The 12,492-nt window shown below is 44.5% G+C and overlaps 1 pseudogene; it reads left to right on the plus strand.

Moving 5' to 3' along the window:
- The first annotated feature begins 10,767 nt into the window (after window positions 1-10,767).
- Window positions 10,768-10,887, plus strand: LOC136646464 (5S ribosomal RNA; annotated as a pseudogene).
- Window positions 10,888-12,492: the final 1,605 nt, after the last annotated feature.

Below are 12,492 nucleotides of genomic sequence, written 5' to 3' on the forward strand. Positions count from 1 at the left end.
AGGGCTCCATCCAGTCATCATTTCATAAGGCAGTGCTTCTGTTGTGTGCCACCATTCAAACCACAGTTTTTTTTGTTGCTGTGGAAATATGATTTCCTCTACGCTCACTGCCTGTGGTATGCAGTTGTGAGTGCTGTGTGAGAAGTAGCCCTAGAAGTGCCATGGACTGCTTGATGTCTCTAGTGTCCAAAATGACAGCAAAAATATGGAGGGCAACAGCAAGATTAAGCATCGCCCCCACTTCATTAGGAGGCTGGGCACTCCTCACATCATTAATGCCGGCTCCAGCCTTTTGCAGGACCTAGGCATGAGGCCAGCAGGGCATCCCTCTCTCCCACCTGCGCAGGAAGCCCTTCAGTGTGCCCCTCTGGACAAAAACATTGCTTCTTCCCCAGAGAGGAAGCACGACTCCCTTCCATGCCACTCAGTTCACCTTACCACTGATCTGAGCAAAAGGGAGAAAGTATCAGGGCCCAGGAAACAGAAAATGTGATCTCAGATTTCACATCTGCATCCTCTCAAAGCCTTTAACTCTTTCAACTAGAGATATAACTGCCTGCTTATAGAGCTTAGTGCAGGAAATGGACTGATAAACCACAGTCCTTCAACAGTCATATATGGCCACATCTTCAAAGTGACCATTGCTAAATTGCAGGTGCTCTAGTGTCCACAGGATGATGCAGTTGTGTTGGTGATGTCACAAAGGGAGAGATGAGTATTAGTGTTAACTGGCAAGTCTGCAGAGAAATCAACTTTTAAAAAATCCCAAATTAACTACTTTCCAATCTTCATCAAAGCTATACATGTAATACAAATTGAAGTGTGATGGAATGAATAAACGTTTTTTGAATGACGTTTATGGAATAAATGTTTATTGAATAAACATTGACACTGCGTCTACTCAAGCCCTGGTGCCCTCATTTATTTTTTGGTCTGGTGGTGTGTGTGTGTGGCTTTAAGACCTGTGTCTTGCAGAAGTTGTTCAGAGATTTTTCCATGTGTTTCCAAACTTATCTGCATTAGAGCTGTACTAAATGTTGAATCACAGGCTGAATATTGCTGTTATCATACCAACCACAATCCCTACAATCCTGGCCCCCTGACTGGGGCTACAATTCTATACATCAGTGGTTCCCAACTTTTTAAAAAAGCGGAGACCAGTACCCACTTTTTAAAACAACACTCTGTCAGGACCTATCTAGGTTTAAGAGACTTTTAAAAAAAGGAGATCTAGAAAGAAACATTTTATTTACTTATTATTTATAAGTAATAATAACCAGAAAGACCCACAAACATTTATTTCCCTATATTTACACATACTTGCAAACTGCAGGCGCTCAGCTTCTTACAGGGCAGTTAGCAGCTACAATATCTAGTTTTTGAATAGCCTTAGGGCTTGAGGCAATTTCTTATCCAATCTTTCCATCACCCTTTAGCAACCCACCAAAAATCAGGTTGCAACCCACCAATAGGTCCTGACCCACAGTTTGGGAACCACTGCCATAGCATACATACCTTGGAGTAAGTCCCATTGCATGCAATAGCTCTTTCTTCTGAGAGCTCTTCTACATAGGGTTGTGCTGTGGGTCTCATTGAGACTGCCAAATCCAGCAGACGTGGGTGTCCTTTTAAACACTTATACTACTATCCTGTGCACACTTTCCAGGGAGTAATTCTCACTGAACACTAGGACATCCAAGTAAACATGCATAGGATTGCTGTAAATCTGCTAATTAGTATTTCAAGGCACTCGAATGTCTAGAGTTGCTTGTTTTGATATGGATACCATCACCTTGGGGCATAATTCAGCACTACCATATACTTGAACCTCCTCCCCCAAGTCATTGCAGGGAGGCTTAAGTAGAATTATGCCCTGGAGCTTTTAGTGCTGCCAGTGAGGATGTTATATGGATTACAAAGTGGAAGTGTCCACCAGAAGAATTCAACAATGCTTCAGTCAGACCAAGGAAACATGCTACGAATGGAAGGTGAAACCATGGCTGAAATGTGCTAGCTAGGTTTGAATTACCCTTTGTATGAATGTGTTGTCTCTGAGTGACACTATGCTATAGTCCCTGAAGTGATGTTGGTTAGGAAGAGCCTTCAGATCATAGGAAGGAGAGTCAAGCTTCCAATGTAATGGCTGATATTCTAAAGCTGAAGACAGCATCTAAACATCTACAAGTTATGTCTAGACTTTGCTTTGATGGTCTTGAACTTCTCAACCATCTTGAGGTGAAAGCTTTATTGAATACTTTCACATTCTTTAAAAAGTATGAAATCCCTAATCAAGCTTTGCAGCAACAGAGTGCAGCAAAGTCAGGAAAAGCCAGTAAGGGTGCTTGCATTAAAGAAGAAACAAGAAAGGATGGAATGTAGCCTGGATTGGGGGAGAGGGGAACAGAACACATGCATATGTTTTGAGTCAGCATAAATTCCAAAGTTCACTTTAAATCTCACAACCATTTAAAAACTATGGAATTATTATTATTAGTCCATTTTTATATACCGCCTTTCAACTTAAAGTAGATCACAAAGCGCTTTACATAGCAAAACAAATCAGTAAATGGCTCCCTGTCCCCAAAAAGCTCATGGAGAGATGGAGAAGATAAACCAGCAGAAGTCACTGGAAAATTGTCATGCTGGGGTGAAGAGGGACAGTTGCTCTCCCCCTGCTAAATAGGACACCACTGAAACTTTGGACACCACTGAAATAGGACACCACTGAAACTTTAGGACACTTTGAAAGGTGTCCTGCTAAATAGGATACCACTTTTTGCCCAATTAGCAGGAGCATTGAATGTAATGTGTTTGCCTACAAAAGAAATACCCAGAACACCATCAATGACCAGAGATGGCCTATCCTAATTTGGGACATTTTGAAAACTGCCCATCAGTCAGGGACTGACAGTTCAGTTTAAAAAAATGTTTAGATTGATGCTGTTCTTAGAATGCATTTACTCAGAATCCACTGTGGGTTCCTTTATGCAGCATACTTGATGTTACACACTGACGTAGAAGTACAAGCCTGTCTTCAGAACCACCTGATTGCTCATTCTGGAGAAGAAGCAGTCTTGTTGAATGTTAAAAAGGAGAGGAGCTTTCTTTTCCTTGTAGCAATATGGGTAAGAGTTAGATGGTGTGTCAGTCTGACCTTGTCAGTAACTGAGTCTTTGGAGCTTTCATAAATGTACTGTGGGGTTGAAGAAGAAGCTGCCAGTCCCTTCTTTAGTGCTGTCCTAGGTCATCACTCTTGTCCCAGTTCTCAACACTGAAAAGAGTGTTTCTTAGTTGCCCGGCAATAATAAATAACATTTCCAGACCGACTAGTGTTGATACTGGCTTTGAGCCATCTTCTCAAAAACCTGAAATGAAATATTGGAGCATGCATCAACAGATGTATACATTTCATCTGCAACCATAAAGCAGGCTCTTTAGCTTGGTAATTTTGTTTTAACGAGGCCTTAATCTATATTCAATCTTTGTACCCAGATACCTGAAACATTTATTCTTCAGAGTTACTTATGTCACTAATCATATTTCCATCCACGACTTTCATCTCAAAGCAGGCTGAAGAGCATCTTAACAAGAATTCTAAGTAAAAATGGCCGTGCTTTCTCAGAAAATTGTTTTCCAGTTTGTTGCAAGTTGTAGTCATAAAAAGCTAGTGTTTCGTCATCTTGTCATTTTGACATTTTTATGGTAGCTTAATTACCTCTGCTTGATATCTATACTAAAGAGACTAGATGGGTCTTCTAAATATGCCTGCTTAGCTTCTTATGACTATCATTTGCTATTGGCACATTTTTGTCTGGATGTTCTTGCTTTCTGCAGAGAGGATGAGAAAAAAATGGCTGTTGGGGAGAAAAAAGCCATTAACACCCCAATCCCTTCCCCCGCCGGCCCATAGCACACAGCGCCATTGCCAGACATAAGTCCGAGGAGACGCAGGGGTGCTTTGGGGTAAGGAAAGAGAGTAGGATCTCTCATTGAGGTCCTCCCCCTCCCACCTCTGAACCGCTCCCTGCGCCAAACTGCCCCCGCAGCTGTTAGTTGATACTGTTGGACAAAGGGGTCTAAATCAAGTAGAGTCATACAGTGGAAGACTCTTTCCCCGATTGTTCCCCACCACCCCTCACTAGTTTGCTGCTAACAATAAAAGAGGTACAGAGGCAGGAAAAAGGTTTCAAAGGTAAACACTTGACTTACAGTTCACAAGTGTGTACATCTCTGTTCTCTGTACAGGTCCTGGACAGGGAACAGGGAATCCTAGAGCTATTCCTTTTGCATAGGTGTGTGAGACCGCATGGAGAGAGAGGGAGGAAGAGAGATCAGGAAGAGAGGTGGGAAAAGGAAGCCACACCCCACAGGTCACAGGACAAAATCAGGTCTGAAAAAGGTACCTCTGAGTCAGCTGCCTCCTGGGCTATACACAGTCCCCTAGTGTCCTGCAGGTGGCATTGTGCCTACTTTCCAACAGACATATTTTAGCTGCAGTCACAAGGTTAATAGCCAACTCCAGATCTGTCAACATTTACTAAATGCTCTTGTTAGTCAGCTGACAATGACTATCAAGCGTTGACTGCTACTGAGACATCAACAGCTGTAAAATGCTGCAGTTGTGTGCCACATAGTAATGGAATAATCTCACGGTTAGAGGAAATTGTGGAGAATATGCACAAGCAAAACTCAAAGTAGAATTCTGTGGAGGCAAACTTGTTTCAGCAGTACTCTAAAATGACATATTTTTTAAAATCCCTCCAAGTGAAATTTTTGCTCTTCTTTGTCCTACATAAGAACATAAGAAGAGCCCTACTGGATCAGGCCAAAGGCCCATCTAGTCCAGCTTCCTGATTCTCACAGTGGCCAACCAGATGCCTTGGGGAGCATAAGATACTTGTAACCTGTACTCCCTTGCATTCAGAAACAGCCTACTTCTAGTCCACTTGCAGCCCTCGGGGACTCCCAATCAGGACCATGGGGAGCCCCAGTCTCTAATGAGTCTCTGGCCCTCTGGAGATTTGCTGGAGCCCGTGATGGCCCAGTGCAGCTGCTCTCAGAAATGAGGGCGACTGTTTGCCCTCTCACATGAGTTGTGGGACAAGAGCTCCCTGTTTCACGTCTGTGATGCAGCAGTGACAGTAAAGGAAAGGATAACCTTGCTTTGTGCAAGGTCTTTTATAGGCCTTGAGCTATTGTAAGACCTTCATTCATTTATAAAAGTTCCATCTCTAATATATTCATTTATGTAAATTTATGTAAATTTATTCAAATTTTAGATGTAAATTAATTATTTTTTCCCTTCCCCTGACACAGAGTCAGCGAGATGATGTGGCCCTCCTGCCAAAATGTTTGGACACCCCTGTTCTAGAACAAGGAGGTTACATATACATAGGCTTGTGACCTGTGATGGAACTTCCTTCCATTAGTCTGTGCAATTCTCTTTTAAAGTCATCTAGGCCAGGTGGCAAGAAATTCCACAGATTAATTAGTTCAGTAATTCCACAGTACTGAACTAAGAATTCACATAAAGGGAAGGAAGAATGGTCAGTGGAAACTGAGCTGATTTTTCATGGTTACCAAAGGTTACCAAAGGCACAGAAAGAGGATTAAAGCATTTTAAACTATAACTGGAATTGAGAGTACCTGAAAATATGTGGAAACACTTTGCTCTTTAATACTGAGTGCTCAAAGTACTGAGTGCTTTAATACATCGGTGCTCAAAGGTGCTTACTGAAGTGAGAACTTTATCCTCAGGAGACAAATAGGATGGAGTCATTAGTTCCAGCTTCCATTCCCCTGGAGCCCCAGAATTTTGTTGAACACTGATGTATGTTGCCCTTTGCCTGGCACATGTCCAAATCAGAACAGGGCTTGATAACCTGCACGCACAGTGCAGATAGGCTGATGTTCATCTGGTAACTGGGACACCCTAAAATACCCAGGATCTAGACCAGGGGCTTCCAAACTATGATCTGTGCTGCATGGAGAAAATCCTCTTGGGTGTGGTGATGGAAAAGCCTTACCATTTTGTCCCGCCGCCTCTCATCTTCATGCCTGATCTCTGCAGAAATTTGCACCAGGCAGCTGCTTCCGCTGCTGATTGCCCCAGCAGTCTCTGTACCCAAATTTCCTGGGGGAAATGGCTGCCTGGCATGAGTTTCTGCAAAGATCAGCTGTGAAGACAGGACACAGTGAAGTGGAATGATAAGGCTTCACCCTTGCTGCACCCGAGAGGATTTTATTGGCACGCTGGATCTGGCCTGCTGGCTGTAGTTTGGAGGCCCCTGACCTAGACTGCTAAGGCTTCTAAGGGTCAAAAATAGGGCCCTAATATCTTCCAAGAAACAATCAGAAAACAGTGCAGATCTTCTGGCATGGTGGTGAGATACCCCTTATGACCAGTTTTAGACAGTAATCTAAACCAATGGAAGTCTTCTAACTATTTCTATCCCCCAAATCCCCACAAGTATGCTGCACAACCTGTGAAAGAACCCCATGTATATTAAGTCAATCCTTGCTGCCCATGGATTCGCTTATCCATGGGAAACAGGATTTCCACTTACCTCGCTCAGTTCATGGTCTGTTCCTGACTATCCGCTGTGTCTTCAGCATCCATGGACATCCTAAAGCTATCTGTAGCATCCTTGAAGTTATTCATGTGCACTATTTTAAAGATCTCTGCACCGTGGGGGCCATTTTAAAGGCCTCCGTACCATTTTGAAGAACTCCACTGCATTCAAAGTGCCGGCAGAGACCTTCGGAATGCAGCGGAGGCTCTCAGAATGCAGCAGAGACCTACAAAATAGTGCCTGCAAATAGCATGGAGACCTTTAAAATGGCTTCAGAATGCCAGTGGATATCCGCTGTATTCCGAAGCTTCCCATGGCCATTTTAAAGGTCTTCATGCTATTCTCAGGTGCCATTTTGAAGGTTTCTGCTGGCTTTCTGAGGGTCTCCACTGCAATCTGGTGGTCTTTACTGCTGGCAAGTAAGTTACTCCTCCTCCTAACACCGTTGATCTCATAGGATCAATGACTCCCTATCCATCGATTCTATATCCATTGGCAGGGAGGGGGGAGAAATGGGGACAGGGAGGTTGTAGGAGGGGTTGGATCTGGTGGTGCAGGCATATGCTGGATTCTATCCCCTCAGGAAGCAGCCTCTCCATCCCCTTTCTCTCCTCAGACATGCAGTAGCAAAATAGCTGGCACAAATAAGAGGAGACCCATTGCGGAGCATGAGGCTTTCTCAGGGATAAGGAATTCAATTCCCCTTTCCTGTCTGAAGCCTCCCACTCCACTCCCCCACCCGCTGGATACAGCATCCTTTTTTTTGCACAGTTGCACCAGTGTGGGGGAGAAAGAAGAGGTCTGAGCTATAAAAAAATGACAGCCAGATAGGCTTGGCAAGGTTCGTTCTCTTTTATACTGGGCCCTCATTACACCATTCTTTCATTTTTAGAATGCAACAGCAGCACTATCTGGAATGATGCCTGACACCACCTCAGGTCCACCACCTCTACCCAATTTCTTTTTAAAAAGCACCCGCTTATCACAATCCTCTTGCAATTTCTTCAGTTGTGGAAGTTCAGGGCTTCCACCTTCCATTTAATAATCTTACTTCATTGGCATGGTCCCTGTAAATCAAAACAGTTCTGCACCTCTGCATTTGAGGGGGGGGGGAAATATGTGAAAGAACGTAAGGAGGTGGGTGATCCACTTGCCACTAAGCAGAAAGTGGATTGGTAAGGGTGGTATCTGCATGGGTTGTAGTGAGACGGTGGCAGCAGCAGACAAAGGGTACCCTGAATCTGCCACCATCCCACTTCCCCCCAAATCTGCTGCTGATGCAACCTGCATCACCTTGCCTAGTGGATGAGCCACCCCCATTAGAATGGGTGACAAAAAAATCCTTCCATTCCATGATGTGAAGATAGCTAATGCTCTGATTCACCTAGACCAGAGGTGTCCAAACATTTTGGCAGGAGGGCCACATCATCTCTCTGACACTCTGTCAGGGGCCGGGGGGGAAAAGAATTAATTTACCATTTGAAATTTGAATAAATTTACATAAATGAATATATTAGAGATGGAACTTGAATGAATGAATGAAGGTCTTGCAGTAGCTCAAGGCCTATAAAAAGCCTTGCACAAAGCAAGGCCAGCCTTTCCTTTGCTGCCACTGCTGCATCACAGACGTGAAACAGCAAGTAGTGGAGGGAGCCCTTATCCCACAGCTCAGGTGAGAGGTCAGACAGTTGTCCTCTTGTGAGAAAAGTTGCATCGGGCCAGCACGGGCTCCAGCAAGTCTCTGGAGGGCCAGAGGCTCATTGGAGACTGGGGGTCCCCGAAGGCTTGATTGGGAGCCTCTGAGGGCCGCAAGTAGCCCCCGGGCCAGGGTTTGGGCACCGCTGACCTAGACCACTTTAGATAAAAGATAAAAGTTATTTATCTTTTGCCCTCATGCATAACCTTCTGCTTGTCCTCCTCAAGCAGGAAAAAACACATTTCTTTTGGCAGCTGTGAGTTCCAGTTTAGATATCCAGGTGCCTATTTCATTTATCTGACTTTCATTCAGCATGTACTCTGCTAAATCTTTAAACATCACCCATGTTTTTAAAGAGGGTCTAATTCTTCTACCACCAAGATTAGATATAGTTCAGCTTCCAACACTCCAAAAGAAATCACCACCCAATGCACTCCAGAACTTGAGTTGGAAGGATATAAAACAGCCCCCTCTACCTACAAGGATGGCCTGGGCATGGCAAGAGGGAAATTGGAAAGAGATGAGAGACTCGTACTATCCAGCTGGTGTATGAGAGTTGATCCCTTTGCCACCAAACACAAAGACCCCCGCAAGGCTGCTGGGAGCTTCCTGTTTCCCAATGTGGCTCGTGGAGTTGCTGTGTGCCTTTATCAAGCATTCTGCAGCTATTTTTAAGAGGACATGCAAGGATGTGAATTTCTTCAAAGCCCAGTGAATTTAGTGCTATCCCTGATACCTTTGATGGGCTTTGGATCAGGTCCTAAATGGTCAAAATAGATTCATCCTTCACATTTCTCTTCCTTTAAAGGTATATTAATTCTCCTCACTTCTCTTTTATCTTGCCCTAGATAATCTAAGGTCATCACTCTGCTATGCAAACAGGCTTGCTAGGTATAGGTCCCTCCTCTCCCTCTCTCTCTCTTCTTGAGTCGCCTCTACAAGTGGTATCTTGAGTGTCAGCTGCATTCACTCCTTTGAAATTTGATGTGTCCCATTGGTCCCGGTGCCTGGCTATGGGCGGGTACTTTCATGTTAATATCCCAATTGGTAATCATGTGTATTTCAAGAATGTGGCGTAACAGAACCTGTCTGATTGTTGACAGCCACGAGTTTCCATGGATTCCAGGGCGTCTATTGTTTGTTTGTTATCGAGGGGGATTCATGAAGAACAGGTGTGGCTGAAGTGCAAGGAGGCATTGCTGTACCAGCAATCAAGATGCAAAGATGAGGGGATTTCTTCAAGAAGTGGCCTCCTGTCATGTGACACAATTTGCCCTACTGTATTACGAAACGCTTTGTGCAATACCCAAGGGCAAAGGACTGACCAACGGCTAAGCAGGCACAGTGCCATCGTAACAGATGGGCATCCATGGGGTAGCCAAGAAGCCATGTATGTACATCAAGTGTATTTTAGAGCTGGATTCCCAGCCAAGAACAGCTGTCCACCCTTAGTTTAGATGCCTATAGTTTAGTGGGGGATCTGCCATTGCTAATCCAACTTCAGAGCAGGTTTAAACTTTCAAAAATGTATAAATAGCTTTTCCTGCCACAGAAGCAGAACTTTTGACCCACTTTAAGTTAATGGGGTTGGGTGTGTAGATAATGCTGAGAGGACCTAGTCTAGGAGAACCTCTCAAACACCCCCGTCACCTGTGTTTCTACTGCAGTTTGTAGAGTACTTGCATGACATAAATATTTCCTCCTTGTCAGCTCTTAGTGGAAGAGGCTAGTTGTGACAGGGAGGCCCAACCAAGACCATACACAAGCTTAACCTGCACAAGGAAATCACACAAAAGTTAGAGCTTCACCACACGGAGATTTTGAAAGAATTCCAAAGTACGTTTGGCTGTGCACTTTGTGTTGAAACAGGAGCACAGGAAATGGCCACAAGCACGCGCCTTTAGAGTTTGTAACAGCTATCAAGGCCCAGGATCTTCCTCCAAGGAACCCTTTCAAAGTTGTGTGTGATCTCCTGCAACTTAAGGAGATATGGCATGCAGAAGTAGCAGCTGATTAATTGGGTGTGGACGTCTAAGATTTTACTGAGAACAGGTTCAGATCCCAAAATACCAACTCAACAGTCCTCATTTGCAAAGATCTTTCCCATGGCATATTGATAATTGTGAACATGAAGAAGATATTTCTTCCTTATTTTATCTGTGATGTGTATTAGGGAGCGGCAAATCATTAAAGGCTAATAGGTTACCTATGCCACCATGGCAATGCAATGCCTAGAAGCAGAATGCTCACAGATGTGTTAAGCTGGGGTATCAAACATGAGGCCCATGGGTTGGACGTGTCCTGTGGAAGCTCTTTATCTGACCCATGTGATCATTGGGCTCTCCTAGTTCTGCTCTTTCAAGCAGTCCTGTTTCTACTGAGGCTCAGGGAGGGAGAGATGAAGGAGGCCTCAGAAAGCAAGGAATCCTATGGGGGAAGGGGCAGACCAAGAGGGGTGAGAGAGGGAGACACTGCTAAGGTGCAGGAAGAGCCCAATTATAATGCAGCAACTGTTACCCTGCACATGTCCAATCTCGTCTGATCTTGGAAGCTAAGCAGGGTCAGGCCTGGTTAGTACTTGGATGGGAGACCGCCTGGGAATACCAGGTGCTATAGGCTTATACCATAGTCTTTCAAGACTGAAGGTTGCCAAACAATGCAGGCTGCCCTTTCAGCAGCATGGCTTCTGCTGAGGCATCACTTAACGCTAGGGCCTCTGAGAGGAATTTTATCAGGGGGTACAAAGTTTCTTTGTGGCCCCTTTGCAAAAGGTGGGGGTGAAACAGAGAAGGGGAGGGTGGTGACGGGTGAGCAGAACAGGGGCAGGGAGGGGTAAAGCAGGGTGAAGGGAGGGTAGAGACAGCTAGATAGTCTGTGGAGCCCAGGTCTACCCACCCATGTGACATCAGTAGTGTCCCCAGCATCCCATACAAGCAACAAGTCTGAGTAGATAGGAAAATGTCAGATCCCAGGAAATTTCTGGGCCCTCTCCTTTGGCTCCTGGGCCCCCCTTTTGACCCTGGGCCCGGGTACAAATTACCCCCTTTACCCCCCTCTCCTAGGCCCTGCTTAACACACCACCTCTCAGCTGATAAGCTGTGAAGATGTCTCGGCAGAAGAGGCCCCGCTGAAAGGGCAGCTTACATAATAATTGGGCTCTCCCATATCTTGAAATATGATCAAGATGTGCACATGTTTTCTTCTGTCATTTGCAGCTAGTGAGTTTCTGTGTGAGGACAATGTGCTTATTCCTGGCCAACATCTGCTTAATGACTAGCTCACTTTCTGCTTAATGACATCACTTCTGGACCCCAACAGGCTCCATGAATGCTGTTTGGCCAGCTAATGAAACAGGTTTGACACCCCAGTGTTAAGAATTCCACATTAGTTCTGGCCATATTGCAATCTGACAATTACTCATGTATGCCAAAATGGCTGCATGATAGAAATGAGCACAATTACATAGACTGCTTCACTTCCAATAAAATATGTTCCAGTTTACAAGAATCATTGCAAGGCAAACCTCCAGTTATTTCACAGCACTGCGGTAATGTTTGGATAAATCAAACACAGTGGGAGTAACATGGCACCCAAACAGTCCCTTTCCAGAAGCTCATAATTAGTAGATAGGAAAGGTTATCAGTAGGGGCAGTCTAAAATGATAAAAAATGAAATAACAATGCTCTATTGCAAAATTGGGCGTATGTATTCATGCAATATCCTGCTCAATTAATGAAATGACACCAACATGTACCTATTAAAGTGTCTGTGGAGCGTCCCAAGTGCTTTCAACTGTGTTTCTAAGCCCCCAAAGCCAGCCAAACTGGCCGTAGAGTCTTCTGAGAATGCTCAGAAAATGCCTGGAGCCCTATGGAAAGTGAAACAGCCACAGTGTGCGTTTGCTCATGAGTAGGCAACCATGCCTTGATCCATTTCAAGGGGCAGGCCGAGAGAAATGCAACGTTACTGGAACGGTCCTGATCCGATGAACGTAGGCCCCAAAATCACTCGAGAAGGAAGTCCCTCTCTCCAAGCTGATAAATGTATGGAACCCTATGGAAAGCGAAACTGAGCGATACACTCGCATTTACTCACAAGTAAGCAAATGTTTAATGGTTCCTTGCTATGTTGGTGTTTTCTTTTTTTCCTGCACTTTAAAACCAGTTTGTTTCCATAGCAATTCAATGCTATGTTCAATTCTGTTGGTTCAAGTTGCTGTCTTCT

The sequence above is a fragment of the Tiliqua scincoides genome, chromosome 3, assembly GCF_035046505.1.
Source record: "Tiliqua scincoides isolate rTilSci1 chromosome 3, rTilSci1.hap2, whole genome shotgun sequence".
Taxonomy (NCBI): domain Eukaryota; kingdom Metazoa; phylum Chordata; class Lepidosauria; order Squamata; family Scincidae; genus Tiliqua; species Tiliqua scincoides.